Raw genomic sequence first — 13,706 nt, forward strand, 5'->3', positions numbered from 1 at the left:
ATCCAGGCTTTTGAGTTAGAGCTCCACATGACCTCTAGCTTCTTCTTCATGACTTTATGTTTTCTGAACACAAACCAAGACAGGCTTTATCTTGAGGTCAACATTCACTTTGGCACACAGCAATAATGTTAGCCTATCCTTCACAGGCTTTTGGCCCGGCATTTTCTTCTCTTCCTGGGTAATGTATGTTCTCCTGGACAATTTCTTCCAGAAAAGGCCAGTTTCATCACAGTTGAAAGCTTGATGAAAACAAAAGCCATTGCTCTGGGTCATCATTTCATAGTGGTTTATGTAACTTTTCAGCAGCCCTTTATCAGCACTGGGTACTTCCCATGCCTAATTATGCTATGAACCCCAGTTCTTGCTTGAAAAGTGTGAAACCAAAGGCTGGGGATTTAGCTCAGTGGTTTCACCGCCGGCTGCGCAAGCGCAAGGACCTGAGTTCGATCACTGGTACCAAAAAAAAAAGAAAGAAAATTGTGAAACTACCCCTTACTGGCATGAAATGTTTCACCATTACCACTCATTGATGGATTATCCTTTATGAGATATGCATTTATAGCCCTAGCTTTTTCACAAATTGTAGACTCAGGGTATAACCTGTCACTTGCCTTTCATTTATCTATACTAATAATAGCCTTTCTACCTTGTCTAACACTGTTGATCATGAATTACTAATTTTTGCCTCCAGTCACAGCTAAAACCTCAATGGTCTGGTGATGCTGATGCTCCAGGGCAAGATTACACCAGCTGAAGACATCCTTGGGTTTGTTTGGGTGTGCCAAGGGTAAAGTTGCAGTGACTGGGGAACCAAAAATGTCACTAGTCTTCCCACTAGGTGTGTTCAGATGTTGTCGGGTCTGCACAGGAGTTGATTCATCAAAGATTCTACTTCCTTTCCCTCCTGGGGGATTTGTCCTCTTGGGTATGTTCTTCAGTTGGTCCAAAAATATTAGACACCATCCCATTAAGCTTGTTTGAAGGAACAGCTTCTTCCAGACTTCCAAAAAGATTGCTAGATTCCCCTATTGGGGGTAGGAGAATGGCTCTGGAACCTGCCTGCCTGGCTTCACCATCCACACCCTGGAACCTGTCAGCCAAGGTCCTGGGCCACTTCAGCTGCCTAGCTTCAGTTCCCACCTGGCCCAGCTGTGACTTACTAATTTGAGTAACACCTTTAGCAACACTAGCTTCCTTATACAAATCTTTTTAAGACTATCAAGATGGTGGATTTCAACATGCTGTACATATTAGCAAGATTGGTCACACGAATGCCACTCTCACATTTCTCCACAATTTCCTTATTTTTTATTGTGATTGCTTTCTTTACCTTCCCTTCCTTTCTTAGCTTATTTTCTAGCTTTTTGGGGGCCATTTTGATAGCAGTAATTCTAGCAATTATAAAGCATGGACCAAAATCACATCCATAAACATGCACATCTGGGCTCAGACTGATATTTACATATCCTCACATACATTTTTCTGGCATCACAAGTCTTTGTTTTCAACTGTACAAGCAGCACACATTCAGGTTGTAACTCAGACTTTGATTGTAAGTTAAAATTAAAATTCCAGTTGTAACCCAAGTTGTTCATATGTGAGGCTGGTCATAACTCAAGAGTCCACTATATTTGCCAGGTAAACTGTCAGAATGAACTTACATGGAACTATTTTTCTAGTACTGGGGATCAAACCGAAGGGGTGTTCTACCACTAAGCTATGCCTCTAGTCTTTTTTTATTTTTTATTTTGAGACAGTGTCTTGCTCAGGTTCCCAAGTGGGATTCAAAACTGCAATCCTCCTGCCTCAGTTTCTCAAGTCAAACTTTCTAAGTCAGAAATTAGTCTACTGTTTAAAGATAGTGTAAGCTCCATTCACTCACTAGTAAGTATTGAGCAGCTACTTACTGTATGCTAGGGCCTTTCACAGGCACTGAGGATATGGTAGCAAGCAAACACAAATTCTACTTGAGAGTGGAGTATATACTCAATATCAATAAATAAGACAGGAAAAATATATAGCATGTTAGAGGAGGGAAACTATTTTATAAATTGAATTTTTGTAAGTTATGTATGGAGTCACTGCTAAAAAATACAATGGAGTGCATTATTTTTAAAAAGGATAATGACATGCATGCAGGGAGCCTTTAAAAGGAAGACTTGGTACATTAGCAGCAAATTTGGGTTTAGCAAAAGGGTCACCAGATTAGTGCCTGTGGAGTAAATCTAGCCTATTACTTGTTTTGTAAATAAAATTTTGGGGGGTTTTTGGTGCTGGGGATGGAACCTATGGTATCTTGCATGCTAGGCAAGTGCTCCATCACTGAACTATCCCTCACCCCTGTAAAAAAATTGTATTGATATGTAGCCACACGCATTCATTTATTGCCTACACCAGATTCGGGACTATCACAAGACATGCTTCATGCCACAAAGCCTAAAATATTTGCTATTTGGATCTTTGCAAAAAAAACCCCCAACAATTCCTGGTTTAGTCTTCCATGGCACTTTTAAGAGGTTTTACCCAGTATACTGAAAACTAATGTATCATGGATCCTCATGCAATCCCTTAGCAATAGTCAGACAAATGTGAAGGTCCAGATTACAGCAATTATGTCCTGAGAACAAAAAGCATGTCTAGTAGCTACTAATTTTCTTGGTAATAAGGTAAGAGTATCAGTACCAGCACACGACTTCCTTTTGCAATTCAGCACATATTACAAATGTTACAACAAAATTTACTAAAGATATATATATATATATATATATATATATATATATATATATATTTCTTTTTTGCACCACTCAGGTAAATTCCCAGCCCTTAAAGATATATTTTTAAACTAGACGCTTTAAATATACTTTGTGAAATAATCAGAATGAATGATTACCTAATGGCTGCATGTTACATTATTTTATAGATATAACAATTATTTCCTTACTGATAAGTATTTTGACTATCTCCAACTTTATGAGAATGCTAATACCTTTTAATGTACAAATGTACATATGTGAGATTTATATAAGTATTATCTACATATTATACAGCCTTTCAATATCTATCTATCTATCTATCTACATATATAGATAGATATATGACTGACCTATTTTAGGTTATAGGTGATTATAGTAAATGTCTTTAATATCTACTTGCATGTGTGTGCTTACAGGTCATGTTTTTCTCTCCCAGAAGGATTCAGCCCCAGAGGGAAAGGGTTAGATTAAGAGACTGATATATTTGAAAAATTTTTTTTCCTGCGGTACCGGAGATTGAATTTAGGACCTTGTGCTTGTGAGGCAGGTGCAGCGCCACTGGAATAAATTCCCGGCCCTGAAATTTTATTAATGCTACTAAATTACCCTTCAAAAAGTACTTAAGAGCCGGGGATGTAGCTCAGCAGTTCTGCTGCCTGCCTCGCAAGCGTAAGGTCCTGAGTTAGATCCCCAGTACTAAAAAAAAAAGTACTTAATAATTTTATTTACTAACAGTGTATGACAATGTCTGTTTCCTCACACTGGCCAAGTCTTATTATGTTTTAAATCAAATGTTTGTCAATATAATTGGAAAAAACGGTATCTAACACTGTTTATTTATATTTTTCTGACAGGCATACAAAGCTGAATATATCTAGTAAAAGCATGTAACATCTTAATCACAAATATTGGCTCAAATTAGAATTAGTTTTATAGATAACAACTATCTACAACTAAGTATTTCCATAGTCTTACCTGTCATGTTCTTCATTCTCCCTCATAGGAAATTGCTGGTTATCAGTTTTTCCACTCTTTCTTTGTTGAATTAACCCATCATTGTCACCATCAGCAGTGGAAACAGTGCCACTATATTTGTTTTCTGATACTTCCATGTCATTATTTATTTGCTACCTTTTTTCTTCAACCTTTAAAGAAAGTTTGATATAAAGGATAACATACTTTTCACTTGGTTTTATTGATTTTTTTTATTTATTGTTTTGTATTCATTGATTTTTATCACTTGACTCAGTTCAATTGTCATTATTTCAGCCCATAGAAATATATTTTTCTTTTTCTGCAGTACTAGTGATTGAACCCAGACCCCTCACACTGAACTATATCCTCAGCCTTTTAGTTTTTATTTTTGGACCGGATCTCACTGGGCTCAAGCTGCTGAGGCTGGGCTCAGACTTGTGATCCTCTTGCCTTAGCTTCCCACAGAGATAGGAGTACAGCCATGTGCCACCATGCTTGACTGATAAAAAAATTTTTGTGTCTACTTTATCACTACAGGTCATTGAATTTTTTGTAAATTCTGTTCCATTTCTGTTTGAGTGAAAGAAACAAAACTTTCCAAATTTCAAAAAGGACTAACTTTATGCTTTTATTTCCAATCACTCTGCTATCCAACATTTCCATTTCCTGTCTTGGTTAAAAGCAAAAAGGAAAAGACAAAGTATGTTTTCTTCTGTCTTAGAGAATGTGCTATTGTGGGGCTTTCAGTAACAAAAGAAAGCTTACATTTTCTGCATTTCCATTTGGATACTGAACTGGGATTTCAAGACAGTGCAGGTACTCACTGAAATATATGCTCAAACCAAAGTTGGCCACAACACAAGAAGTATAGGAATAACTCAGCTTAGAGGATTCCTGCAAAGCTCCTCAGTAGCATTGCCCTGCATTTTATGGCACCAAAAGAGATGATATATTTCCATACTGGGGGACCAGACAGATTACCCAGATGAATTCATCCAATCAATACAGTAAATTACAAGTGTGATTTTTGAGAAAATGATAGAATGGCTGTATGAGAAGCCTCATCTATTTTTAAAGAATATCTCTAGGTTTTTGTTTGTCTTTAAAACTAGTGTACTTCAGAACTTACTGCTATGTAGGAGTCAAATACCAAATTTTTGACTGAAGATTTATGCTACTCATGATAAAATCACATGTGCCAAAACTTACCAAACTTTATAAAACAACTTAATGTAAGGGGCTGATTTAACAGAAACAAAATTTAAGAACAGTAATAAAAAACATGTGGAAGGATATAGCACAGGTTTGCCAAAATCATCTGAAGTGGTAATCCTGGAATTATATATTCCAATGATTTGAGAACAAAGGGTAAATTTGTATAATGAAAGCACAACAGATGGACTTGTATATCTTAAAGATATATTTTTATATCTCTTCTCACCCATTCTGTTCCATTTCAGTCCTCTTTTATGATTTAAGTATAATAAATGCAATTTATCCTTAACCCAGTAGAAAAATAAAACCCTAGAGCTTACCATTTTTTTAAAGCCATGCTTTAAAAAAAGCATGCTTACCTCTATCCTTACCTTGATTCAGGTCACCAGGTATGTGGCTAAATTAGTTTCCCAGGTTACATGCAACTTGGGAGACTCACAGAAAGACTGATGAAGGACTGAATAAGGATTCTGAGAATGTTTTCCTGAATTCCTATTATTTAGATGGCAGAAATTATCTATCTCTAGACACATTTTTATATTTAGATAACCCCATTTTATACATGAGCCTTTCATTAGTAGAAAATCAGAATGTAACTGGTAAAGAGAAAAATGGATTAGCACTATGTGAACTAACCTTGCACACTCTGCAAGTGCTCTGCTACTGAGCTACATCATAGGCCTTTTTATTTTTGAGACAGGATTTCACTAAGATGCCCAGGATGGGGTTGCACTTGTAATTCTCTTGTCTCAGCCTCTAAATAGCTGAGATTACAAGTGTGGACCACGACACCTGGTGATTACTACCTCACTGGGGAGGGGTAGTATTGGGGATTGAGCCCAGGATTGTCACAGTGAGCTGTATCCCTTTTATACATTTTTAATACTGAGACAGGGTTTTGCTAAGCTGCTAAGTTGCCCAGGTTGGGTGCAAACTTGCTATCTTCCTGCCTTGGCCTCCCAGAGTCCTGTGATAACAGGTCTGCGACACCACACTCAGCTCACTTAAACTTTCCTTTCTCCAAAGCCAAGAACTCTACTTGTAACATGCCTATCTCATTCTTAAACCTTTGCTGATCTTGCAAGATCACAACAAACACTGGTAAAATCTAGAAGATTAAAAGTAGCTACTTTGAAAACCTGAACTTAATAAGTTGGCAAACTCTAGGAGAAATAAACAGATGTCTACATACATATGAATTACCAAAACTGAACCAAGGAGGTAGTCCAGTAACAAGCAATGAAATTGAGGCAGAAAAAATAAAAAACAAAACAAAAAACCCCCAAAACTATCAACTAAGAAAAACCCAGGTCCTGGTGGACTCACTACTGAATTCTGAAAGAACTTTAGGGAGAATCCAATGCTAATACTCTTCAAACTTTTCACGAAACTGAAAGGGAAGGTGTACTGTTTAAGTCATTCTTTGAAGCTAGTATTAACCTGATACCAAAACCTGACAAGAACTTCACAAAAAAAGAAAACTACACACCAATCTCTTCAATGAATACAGATGCAAAAATCCTCAACAGAAAACTGGCAAACAGAATGCAACAAATCATTAAAAAGATCATACATCGTGACCAAATAGGCTTCATTCCCAGGATGCAAGGATGGTTCAACATATGTAAATCACTAAGTTTAATACACAACATAAACACAAGCAAGGACAAAAACCACAAGGTCATCTCAACAGATGCAGAAAAGATCTCTGACAAAATCCAACATCGATTTACAATAAATACCCTGAGCAAAATACACATAGAAAGACCATATAGCAACTTAATAAAAGCCATTTATGATAAATCCACTGCCAACATCAGACTAAATGGGAAAAAACTAAAAGCCTTTCTCCAAAAATCAGGAATAAGACAAAGTTTTCTACTCTTACCATTCCTGTTTAATACAGTACTCGAAACGTTAGCCAGAGTTGTAAGGCAAGAGAAGAAATTAAAACGATACATACAGCAAAGGAAGAAGTCAAAGTATCCTTCTTTGGAGATGATGACATGATCCTGAACATAGAAGACCCAAAAAATTTCACCAAAAGACTCCTGGAATAAACAAATTCCACAAAGTAGAAAGATACAAAAAGCAACACACATAAATCAGTAGCATTCCTGTACATCAATAAGGAACACACTAAGAAGGTCATTAGTAAAACAATACCATTCACAACAGCTTCAAAAAAATTAAATAACCAGGTGTTAACTTAACCAAGTAAGCAAAAGACCTTTACAACAAAGGCTATAATACTCTGATAAAGGAGACCAAAGACACCAGAAAATGGAAACACGTCCTCTGTTCCTGGACAGGCAGAACTAATATTGTCCAAATGACCATATTACCAAAAGTAACTTATAGATTCAATGCAAATCAAATGAAAATGGCAACAGCATTCTTCAGAGAACCAGAAAAAAAATCCTAAAATTTATATGGAACCAGAAGGGAGGCATCATAATCCCAGAGCTCAAGCTATGTTACAAATCGATAGTGATTATGAGCAGCATGGTACTGGCACAAAAACAGACATGTAGATCAATGGAACAGAACAGAGGATGCTGAAACAGCCTCGAGCACATCCAGACATCTCATCTTTGACAAAGGGGCCAAAAACATATGCTGGAGGAAAGATTGCCTCTTTAACAAATTGTGTGGGAAACTGGTTCACCATATGCAGAGCATTGAATCCAGCTCCATATCTCTCCCTGTGCACTAAAATAAAAATGGATCAAACACATAGATTTTAAAACAGAATAATCTGCTGGAAAATAGAGGTTAAACTCTTGGAAGACATATGCATAAGCAAGGACATTCTGAACAGAACTCTAATGCATTAGAAAGAACATCAAGATTATCAACAAATGTGACCTGGTTATCTTCCTGACTGGTATCTTTCCCAAAGAGCTAAAGACATCACACTATAGTGATACATGCATAGCAATGTTTATAGAAGCACAATTCATTAAGAGCTAAATCCTGGAAGCAGCCTGTATACCCATCAACAGATGACTGGATAAAGAAAATGTGGTATGTATATATAATGGAATCTTAATTGGCTATAAAGAATGACAAATTTGAGACATTTACAGGGAAATGTATGCACCTGGAAAATATAATGTTGAGTGAAATACACCAGATAGACAAGTTTAAATACTGTATGGGATCTCCAATTTGAGTGAGGCAAAGTGGAAACAAATAACGGTCCCGTTATTTGCAATTGCGTGACCACGTCCACACGTGACCGGAAGTGGGGGCCTGGACCGGAAGTGAGACAGCAGAGGAGAATTTAACACTCAAGTGGGCAGGATGATCCATTCGGTGGATAGCGGTTGGCTTCTTTCCCTACCTCTTTGTCATTGTCCAGTGGACACACGAACAAAGTGGCCATGGTGCCAGGGTGGAGTTATACATAGGCTCAGCAACATGGATTTTCATTCATCAAGGCCAACCTGGCTACAGTCATCTCTGAGTGCCTAATCTGCCAGCAATAGACACCAACACTAAGTTCCCCATAGAGCGCCATTCCCCGGGTAGACCAACCAATTAGCTGGTGGCAAGGTGATTACCTTGGACTGCTTCTACCATGGAAGGGCCAATTCTTTGGCTTTCTGGAATAAACTCTTAATCTGGATATGGATTTCCCTGCATGTAATGCTTCTGCCAAAACTACCATTCACAGATTTACAGAATTCCATAGCCACTGTTGTAGTATTCCACATAACATTATTTCTGATCGAGGAACTCCCTTCACAGCCAAAGAAGTGATACAATGAGGTCGTAGTTATGGAATTAACCAGTTTTACCATGTTTCTCTCCATCTGAAAGTGCCTGGTTTGATAGACCAGTGGGATGTTCTTTTAAAGACTCAGACACAGTGCTGCCTTCAGCAGCACATATACTAAAAGACAGACACAACACCATTGCTATGGCAATGGTAATACCTTGTGGGGCTGGGGCAAAGTTCTCCAGAAGGCTGTGTACGATGGGAACTAGCATCGCAGCCCAGAAATCAAGGGATGGAAATGGGAATGGCCCCAATCACAGTTACATCCAGTAACTCACTAGCAAAATGTTTGTTTCTTATTCCTACAACTTTATTCTCTGCTGGCCTACAGGTCTTAGTTCCAGAAGGAGAGATGGTCCCCCCAGGAAAAACAATACTGATCAAATTGAACTGAAAGTTGAGATGGCCACCCAGACACTTTGGACTCCTTCTGCCTCTGAGTCAATAGATAAAGAAGGGAATTATTGTGTGGTCTGGGATGATTGATCCAGACCACCAAGAGAAAATTAGAGTACCACTCCACAATGGAGGTAAGGAAAAGCATGTCTGGAGTGCAGGAGATTTTTTTAGGGCATCCCATACTTTACCTATTTCTGTGATTAAATTGATGAAAAACTACCACAATACAATCCAGGCAGGTATAATAATAGCCCAGACTCTCCAGAATGAAAGTTTGGGTCACTCTACCAGCTTAAGTGGCTCATGCCAAATGATTGGGGAATACAATATGTAGAGCAAGAAGGTAGTTATAAATATGACCACACAATCAGTTACAGAAGTGAGAACTACAGTCATCATGTGTGTTTCCTCATTTTGTTATGAGCATGTGTGTGTGTGTGTGTGTGTGTGTGTGTGCGTGCGCATCTCCTGTTGGTTCTGCTTCTCTGGAGAACACTGACTAATACAAAGAGCATCACACTTCATCTGCAACTGCACATCAGGGAGGATTCCTCTTGTCTTAAGGGGTAGGAGGAACCAAGAAAGTGCAAATGAAAGCAGAGCATTTTAGGCATGCAATGAGAAGAAAGTATGAAATGACAAAGCAATCACAGAATGCTAGAGTACTATTTTCCCAAACCAGGGATATTTATTGCACTTAATATTCAGATTTTAGGTGGTTTTTAATGAAATAATTCATTGCAAAGTGATAGGGTATACTCTTTTCAGTTATTTTTCAAGCCTCTTTTTGTAACAAGAAAGTCTTTTTTTTGTTTGTTTTAGTGTATAACATCTTTGTGACACTTGCCAATGTCCTTTTAAGGGGAGAGCAGACTTAAATTCAGAACCTCAGCTGGGAGCATTGTCTAGGTAGAATTAACACTTACCTTTCCTTCATGGCCATTGAAACTAATTTGCTATTTTGGGTAGTGATAGAAAGTTTCCTTTTTAAAAATCATTTACTTGAGCACATAAAATGGATCTATTTTTAGAAATGCTTAGATATCATAGTTCATTTGTAACTTGGGTATGTCAGAAATTGTGAAGATGGTATATCAGTGACTGAAGTTTTGAAGCTGTTTCTTAGTTACTTTTCTTGTTGCTGAGACAAAATACCTGACTCGAAGTTAAAGGAAGAAAGGTTTGTTTAGCTCACAGTTTGTAGAAGTTTTAGTCCATAGTTGGCTGGCTCCAAGGCATGGTATGACAGAGGGGCATTGCAGAGGAGAAACAGCCCATGACAGGCAGAAGGCAGAAGGCAGCAAGCAGAAGAGTAACAAAGCAATAGCCCTTTTTCTGTCTCTCATATTCTATCCAGGCTTCACACCCTTTGGGCAAGTAGCACTCACACCCAGGATGGGCCTTCCCATTATACACACCCAGAGTTATCAGTGGACTAATTTAGTACTCACACACTCTTGATCCTTGCATCATACACTTAATCCCAACATCACACACTCTAGATCCAACACGCACCTCTGAAAAGCCCCACCTACGACCACATGAGACTTTGGAGGACATCTAGATACAAGTCATACCACCATGCTTGGAGAGAAGTGGGGGGAAATGATGCTACAAAAGCAAAGGAACAGTCAGGAGGGATCTTGGAAGAATGCTAAGGACTTTTATTGTAATTGCAAAGTGAATGGAGGTGTCCTGGAGCCAGTTAATTAAGAGTGTTAAACTTGAAAAACAGCCACAAAAGATCATGCCAGGATAAATGGGAGAGGCTGGTTTGGGGTAGGGTAGAGTTAATTATCAGATAGACAATTCAAAGCTATTCTTGGTGGACTTGTTCTATTCATTAAATCAATGACAAATTCTAAAGTGGGTGAAGTAGATCATTTTAAGGGCCTTCAACCCTATTTAGCTGCAGCTTAGGTATGAACAGAATAGCTAGTTTAACAACATAAAGCATAGCAGTTGTATGGATTGTTATTAGTTACAGAGGCAATATTCCATGCTAAAATTGTGTAAGAAATTTAGAATATAACAAATATTTGCTGATATTATGAAAATAGGTATCAAAATATGTACATTAAGAACCAAGATGTACTTTCATCTTTCATGTAATTTGGGTAAAATTCTTCATACTGTTCTTTACACCTCCCAAAATCTGGAGGCACAACTGGTAGTTCCCCTATAGAGACTGGGCCCAGAGCATGACAGCCAGTTGCTCAGAAACATTGGCCACATTTGGTTGTAGACCCAGATGTCAGACATCTGTCTTCTATTCAGTATGATCAAAATAAAGCCCTGCCCACTAGATGATTTAATGTATAACATATAATAACCTAAACAAAGATGGTCCTAGTGCCTGTTTAGAAAATCTCTATTATAGGATTTCTCTCCCCATCTTCTCAACAGCTGTGAAGATACAGACACTGGCAATATGGTCCTTTGTTCTTTTCCTTGTCTTTTTCTCTGATGCTGGACTGGCTTATTTTTTCAACTACCTTTTTAGGCTCTCCTTTTTCTGATCTTAGACACTTTATAGGGCTTTAGGTACTCTGCCGCCTCCTCCTCCTCCTCCTCCTCCTCCTCCTCCTCCTCCTCCTCCTCCTCCCCCTCCTACTTCTCCTCCTCCTTCTCCACCCTCTCTTCTCCTTCTCCTTCTTCTTCTTCTTCTCCTTCTTCCTTCTCCTTCTCCTTTTTCCCCTCTCTCTCTCTCCTTCCCCTCCCCTCTCCTTTCCACCTCCTTCTGCTAGAGAGCTCAGCTATTTTCTGAGCTTACAAATCAAGTCTCTGCAGACTTTTGAATTTGCATTACAAACAATAATTCCTCATTCCCAGGACTATATTTTCAGGTGTCTCTCTTCATTTGACTACATTTACATATCTTCAGATGTAGTATGTTTCAACCTAAATCTTCCCAGTAAATTCAAATTCCGTAACAATCCTTTTCTTGAGATGAGGTCTTACTGTGTAGCCCATGTTTGCCCCAAACTCCTGGGCTCAAGTGATCTTCATCCCTCAGCCTCCCACACAGCTGAGGTCTTAGGCACATATCACCATGTCTGACAATGATCATTTTTCAGGCTGATCAAATGATACACTGCATGCTGTGACTTCATCTCCCATTAGTTAGAATGCAGTTTAATGACTTGTGTCATAGAAAAATTGACACTGTTAACTGTGCACCAGAGAATTGAAGAAATCATTTTCTGTTCCTTGCATTTTTGTCTTATACATTTCAATTCTTTTTTTAAAAGAGAAAACATTTGAGAGCTGAAAATCTCTGATTTTCACAAAAACCTACAGTAAGGGCTGGTGGTGCAGCAAAGAGGTAGAGCATGTTCCTAGAATTATGAAACCCTGGGTTCAATTGCAGTGTCACAAACAACAACAACACTAACAACAAAACCTATTGTATATTTTAATGAATAAAGAGAAGAGAGAAGCTTTAAGACTCCAGACACAAACTAATAAAGAGATGAAAATGTTAATTACCCTGATTTGATTAGTGCACATTGTATTGTATATGTACAATTGTTATATTTAATAAAAAAAGTTAAAAGAAATGGAAATTCTAACTACCCTGATTCGATCCTTAGATGCTGAATATATGTATAACATTGTCACACTGTACCCCAAAAGTATGTGCAATTAAAATAATAATCATTAACTTTAGAAAGAAGTAAAAATCAATAATTCACTAAATTTCAGATTATTGAGTCCTGGACTATAAATGTGGTATAATCGTGAGACACACTGAGCAGCTTTTATTGCTAGTGAATGCATTGGTACAAATCTTAAAATTCAAATATGTATCAGTTAATATAATATAGTTTAATTCAAAAATATTTGTGAAGGACATACTTTCTAATAACATTAAGTCAGGTTCACCTTCTATTTGTCTGACACAAATTAGTGATAAGTATTTTTCATAGAGGTTGTAGTAAAAGTTCCCAAATACAGATTCATTGTTGTTGCCTTGTAAGGTGTAGTATCTACATGGTAAGTAACCTGATAATGAGTGAATGTCGCAAAATTAATTTATATATTTTAACATATAGGACAAACATTCCAGAGGTGCCAGTAGAAAGGGAAATGAAACACATTCCTTCAAATAAATCATAAGTCACAATTTAATGAAGACTACAAAAGTGGCACCAAAAACTTTTGGTGCAGGATTAGTCTGTCAGGGTCAGAACACTGGTGACCACAACTTGGGTCACTACTATCACTGTTCCATGGAATCTGGGAGCGGAATTGAGGGCCCCAAAAGGAAAAGAATGAGTCTGCCACTAGAAGACATTCAAAAGCAGCAGGTAAGAAACAGCAAGAAAGGGATTCTGAGGAACAGAAAGAGCAAATAAGTCCATTCTTATTTTTAAAGTTTGGGTGAGATTTATCTTGGCAAAATATGCTTAGATAGCTTTAATTCATAACTTCTCAACTTAAAAAAAATATTGTCACTTAGGAGCCTTTTGAACTTTTTTTGCCTAATTGTCTCCTGTATAAAATTTTTTAATGCCACGTTAATTTTTAATGATACTGTATATGTATTTATGTACTGTATGTATATCTTTATACATGGA

General features: G+C 37.7%; 1 pseudogene; it reads right to left on the reverse strand.

Moving 5' to 3' along the window:
- LOC147820883 (ankyrin repeat domain-containing protein 26-like) overlaps nucleotides 1-8,331 on the reverse strand; it is a 99,541-nt pseudogene extending 91,210 nt beyond the window's left edge.
- Between the last annotated feature and the right edge of the window lie 5,375 nt (nucleotides 8,332-13,706).

The sequence above is a fragment of the Heterocephalus glaber genome, unplaced genomic scaffold, assembly GCF_053883595.1.
Source record: "Heterocephalus glaber isolate CG9 unplaced genomic scaffold, H.glaber_assembly_v1.0 deba00001788, whole genome shotgun sequence".
In the NCBI taxonomy this organism is placed as follows: Eukaryota; Metazoa; Chordata; class Mammalia; order Rodentia; family Bathyergidae; genus Heterocephalus; species Heterocephalus glaber.